The sequence below is a fragment of the Haliotis rufescens genome, unplaced genomic scaffold (genome assembly GCF_023055435.1).
Source record: "Haliotis rufescens isolate VD_foot unplaced genomic scaffold, xgHalRufe1.0.p SCAF_21, whole genome shotgun sequence".
Classification (NCBI taxonomy): domain Eukaryota; kingdom Metazoa; phylum Mollusca; class Gastropoda; order Lepetellida; family Haliotidae; genus Haliotis; species Haliotis rufescens.
The window spans coordinates 311807-317576 of record NW_025963902.1 but is presented as its reverse complement, the minus strand read 5'-3'; the positions used below and the strand labels follow the sequence as shown (position 1 = coordinate 317576).

Here is a 5770-nt window from a genome sequence, read left to right as displayed (position 1 = left end):
AATTAACACAATCTGCCATACAAATATGCGATAAATCATGTATAAAAACATCCGAAAACACAGAAAATGTACTTTTAAGTAGCTTTTGAGTCGCTGAAATGTGAAGTGAATATGTCAAAAACTAAAATGGAAATGTCAAAAACCAAAACGAAAAGGTCAAAAACTAAAATGAAAATGTCAAAAACACAAAACGAAAATGTCAAAAACTAAAATGAATACACAGAAAACTATTTCCACCGCGGTGTAAATATTATCACCGCGGTTGAAATAGTTTTCACCTCGGTGTAAATATTATCACCGCGGTGGAAATAGTTTTCTGTATTTTCATTTTAGTTTTTGACATTTTCGTTTTGTGTTTTTGACATTTTCATTTTAGTTTTTGACATTTTCGTTTCGTTTTTCAGCGATTCAATATCTTCTTTACACATGATTTATCACATATTTGTAAGATAAATCGTGTTAATTTGCAAAAGGTTACGATAAATGTAAGTGAAATATCAAAATATGGAAAAAGAGATTCCATGTCCCTTATGGGCCACCGTAGTATTGTTATTTATGGTGATATCTTTCTATGGTTCAATACTAGTTTTAAAATATACATCTGTGATAATCTAGTTATTTTACTGTCCTTTGACGACAGGTTTTATAATAACATTGTATGTATTATTACTGTCTAACTTGATTAAGTCACGATATGGCTGAAATATTGCCGATGTGACTATAAATATTCACTCACTCACTCACTCACTCATTGATATCGTTTTGTATTTTGAATTCATTATTTGCATGTAAACAATGACCTTTATTTGTAACATTTGACATTTATTGCGCACTTTTGTCCTTAATTTCAACTTTGTATTTTTTTACCAGATGGCCGCCCACACAGTCTACCCCTGGTCGTTAAGGGAGTGGTGGGGTTGCCTAGTGGTTAAAGCGTTCGCTCGTCACGCCGAATGAGTACAATGGGTGATGCCCATCTCTGCTGTTCCCCGCCGTGATATTGATGGAATATTGCTAAAGCTAAATCACCCCTGTTCATAACACAGGTACATATTTTGATATCATTTCAAGAGCTGTCTAACCTCTGAAAATACCGGGTTAGATCTTCAGCAACCCATGTTTGTCGTAGGAGGCGACGTACGGGATCGGGTGGCCAGCCTCGTTGACTTCCTTGACGTATCAACATAGCGAAGATTGCCTGGTCCAGATTCGATTATTTACAGCCTGGAATATTGTTAAACAGCTGGAGTATTGCTGAGTGCAGCGTTAAACAACAAACAATTAAACAACAACAAGAGTTGGTGAGAAGTATACAACGTCCAGGGTCAATCTATCTAATGTTCCATGTGAATGATGATAGAACGTTAATATTCATCATGGTACCAGGTGTGTAATGAATGCCATGGTCGCAGTTCTTGAACAACATATGACCAGTTGGCAATAGTTTGACATACTTCACTAGAAATGAGTTACCAACAAGCTGTCTCAACGATCGGTAATACATTGCAATATAATACAATATAATACAATATATCAACATGTCCCTTCTGTAATGGTATAGAGGCACGTCTATTCAGTAATGCGAGGTCTGATGGTATATAGGTACGTGTCTATTCAGTAATGCGAGGTCTGTTGGTATATAGGTACGTGTCTATTCAGTATTGCGACATTTGATGGTATAGAGGCACGTCTGTTCAATAATGCGAGTTCTGATGGTATAGGGGCACGTCTATTCAGTAATGCAAGGTCTGATGATATAGAGGCACTTCTATTCAGTAATGCGAGTTCAGATGGTATATAGGCACGTCTATTCAGTAATGCAAGGTCTGATGGTATAGAGGCACGTCTATTCAGTCATGCGAGGTATGTTGGTATTGAGGCACGTCTATTCAGTAATGCGAGGTCTGATGGTATATAGGTACGTGTCTATTCAGTAATGCGAGGTCTGTTGGTATAGAGGCACGTCTATTCAGTAATGCGAGGTCTGATGGAAAAGGTACGTATCTATTCAGTAATGCGAGGTCTGATGGTATATAGGTACGTGTCTATTCAATAATGCGAGTTCTTATGGTATAGAGGCACGTCTGTTCATTAATGCGAGGTCTGATGGTATAGAGGCACGTCTATTCAGTAATGCGAGGTCTGATGGAATAGGGGCACGTCTTTTCAGTAATGCGAGGTCTGTTGGTATAGAGGCACGTCTATTCAGTAATGCGAGGTCTGATGGAAAAGGTACGTATCTATTCAGTGATGCGAGGCCTGATGGTATATAGGTATGTGTCTATTCAGTAATGCGACATTTGATGGTATAGAGGCACGTCTGTTCAATAATGCGAGTTCTTATGGTATAGGGGCACGTCTATTCAGTAATGCGAGGTCTGATGGAAAAGGTACGTGTCTATTCAGTGATGCGAGGCCTGATGGTATATAGGTACGTGTCTATTCAGTAATGCGACATTTGATGGTATAGATGCACGTCTATTCAGTAATGCGAGGTCTGATGGTATATAGGCACGTCTATTCAGTAATGCGAGGTCTGATGAGAAAGGTACGTGTCTATTCAGTGATGCAAGGCCTGATGGTATATAGGTACGTGTCTATTCAGTAATGCGACATTTGATGGTATAGAGGCACGTCTGTTCAATAATGCGAGTTCTTATGGTATAGGGGCACGTCTATTCAGTAATGCGAGGTCTGATGGAAAAGGTACGTGTCTATTCAGTGATGCGAGGCCTGATGGTATATAGGTACGTGTCTATTCAGTAATGCGACATTTGATGGTATAGAGGCACGTCTGTTCAATAATGCGAGTTCTTATGGTATAGAGGCACGTCTGTTCATTAATGCGAGGTCTGATGGTATAGAGGCACGTCTATTCAGTAATGCGAGGTCTGATGGAATAGGGGCACGTCTTTTCAGCAATGCGAGGTCTGTTGGTAAATAGGCACGTCTATTCAGTAATGCGAGGTCTGATGGTTTAGAGGCACGTCTATTCAGTAATTCGAGGTCTATTGGTATAGGGGCACGTCTTTTCAGTAATGCGAGGTCTGATGGTATATAGGTACGTCTATTCAGTAATGCGAGGTCTGATGGTATATAGGTACGTGTCTATTCAGTAATGCGAGGTCTGATGGTATATAGGCACGTCTATTCAGTAATGCGAGGCCTGATGGTATATAGGTACGTGTCTATTCAGTAATGCGAGGTCTGATGGTATAGAGGCACGTCTATTCAGTAATGCGAGGCCTGATGGTATATAGGTACGTGTCTATTCAGTAATGCGACATTTGATGGTATAGAGGCACGTCTGTTCAATAATGCGAGTTCTGATGGTATAGGGGCACGTCTTTTCAGTAATGCGAGGTCTGATGGAAAAGGTACGTGTCTATTCAGTGATGCGAGGCCTGATGGTATATAGGTACGTCTCTATTCAGTAATGCGACATTTGATGGTATAGATGCACGTCTATTCAGTAATACGAGGTCTGATGGTTTTGAGGCACGTCTGTTCAGTAATGCGAGGTCTGATGGTATATAGGCACGTCTATTCAGTAATGCGAGGTCTGTTGGTATATAGGTACGTCTATTCAGTAATGCGAGGTGTGATGGTATATAGGTACGTGTCTATTCAGTAATGCGAGGTCTGATGGTATATAGGTACGTGTCTATTCAGTAATGCGAGGTCTGATGGTATATAGGCACGTCTATTCAGTAATGCGAGGCCTGATGGTATATAGTATAGGTACGTGTCTATTCAGTAATGCGAGGTCTGATGGTATATAGGCGTGTCTATTCAGTAATGCGAGGTCTGATGTTATATAGACCTATCTATTCAGTAATGCGAGGTCTGATGGTATATAGGCACGCCTATTCAGTAATGCGAGGTCTGTTTGTATATAGGCACGTGTCTTTTTAGTATTGCAAGGTCTGATGGTATAGAGGCACGTTTTTTCAGTAATGCGAGGTCTGATGGTTGGAGGCACGTCTATTCGGTAACGCGAGGTCTGATGGTATATAGGCACGTCTATTCAGTAATGCGAGGTCTGATGGTTGGAGGCACGTCTATTCAGTAACGCGAGGTCTGATGGTATATAGGCACGTCTATTCAGTAATGCAGGGTCTGATGGTATAGAGGCACGTCTATTCAGTAATGCGAGGTCTGATGGTATATAGGCACGTCTATTCAGTAATGCGAGGTCTGTTGGTATATAGGCACGTGTCTTTTTAGTATTGCAAGGTCTGATGGTATAGGGGCACGTTTTTTCAGTAATGCGAGGTCTGATGGTTGGAGGCACGTCTATTCAGTAACGCGAGGTCTGATGGTATATAGGCACGTCTATTCAGTAATGCGAGGACTGATGGTATATAGGCACGCCTATTCAGTAATGCGAGGTCTGTTGGTATAGAGCCGCGTCTATTCAGTAATGCGAGGTCTGATGGTATAGAGGCACGTCTATTCAGTAATGCGAGGTCAGATGGTATATAGGCACGTCTATTCAGTAATGCAAGGTCTGATGGTATATAGGTACGTGTCTATTTAGTATTGCAAGGTCTGATGGTATAGAGTCACGTCTATTCAGTAATGCGAGGTCTGATGGAATAGAGGCACGTCTATTCAGTAATGCAAGGTCTGATGGTATATAGGCACGTCTATTCAGTAATGCGAGGTCTGTTGGTATAGAGGGACGTCAATTCAGTTCTGCTGTGAAAGCGTGATATGTTCTGCTAGAATAGGTACAGGTCAGATGATACAGGTACAGGTACATGTGCGATGATTCAGGTACAGGTGAGATGATACAGGTACAGGTACAGGTACAGGTGAGATAATACAGGCACAGGTACAGCTGAGATGATACAGGTACAGCTGAGATAATACAGGTACGGGTGAGATGATACAGGTACAGGTACAGGTGAGATAATACAGGTACAGGTACAGGTGAGATAATACAGGTACAGGTACAGGTCAGATAATACAGGTACAGGTACGGGTGAGATGATACAGGTACAGGTGAGATAATACAGGTACAGGTCAGATAATACAGGTACAGGTACGGGTGAGATGATACACGTACAGGTACAGGTCAGGTAATACGGGTACAAGTCAGATAATACAGGTACAGGTGAGACAATACAGGTACAGGTACAGGTGAGATAATACAGGTACAGGTACAAGTGAGATAATACAGGTACAGATACAAGTGAGATAATACAGGTACAGGTACAAGTGAGATAATACAGGTACAGGTACAGGTCAGATAATACAGGCACAGGTACAGGTGAGATAACACAGGTACAGGTACAGGTGAGATAATACAGGTACAGGTACAAGTGAGATAATACAGGCACAGATACAGGTGAGATAACACAGGTACAGGTACAGGTGAGATAACACAGGTACAGTAACAAGTGAGATAATACAGGTACAGGTACAAGTGAAATAATACAGGCACAGGTACAGGTGAGATAACACAGGTACAGGTACAGGTGAGATAATACAGTACAGGTACAGGTGAGATAATACAGGTACAGGCAGAGGGAAGGGATTCCATGAATAAGTGTATTTAGGGACTGGCCGGGGACTGGTAATATTATAGGGAGGGGGGTCATGAAGAAAGGCTCTATGTATTGTGGGGGTGCTATGGGCAAATGACACATAAGATGGGCGGTCGGCAGAATATGATACAGTCCTTAGACCAATCTTGATATACGTAAAACAATGTACCCGGATAAGTCATCAGTCACACAAGTGTCAGTCTCGAATGATTTGCTCA

General features: G+C 41.4%; 1 pseudogene; it reads right to left on the bottom strand.

The window, feature by feature from the left end:
• Positions 1-1614: 1614 nt before the first annotated feature.
• Positions 1615-4678, bottom strand: LOC125382929 (annotated as a pseudogene).
• Between the last annotated feature and the right edge of the window lie 1092 nt (positions 4679-5770).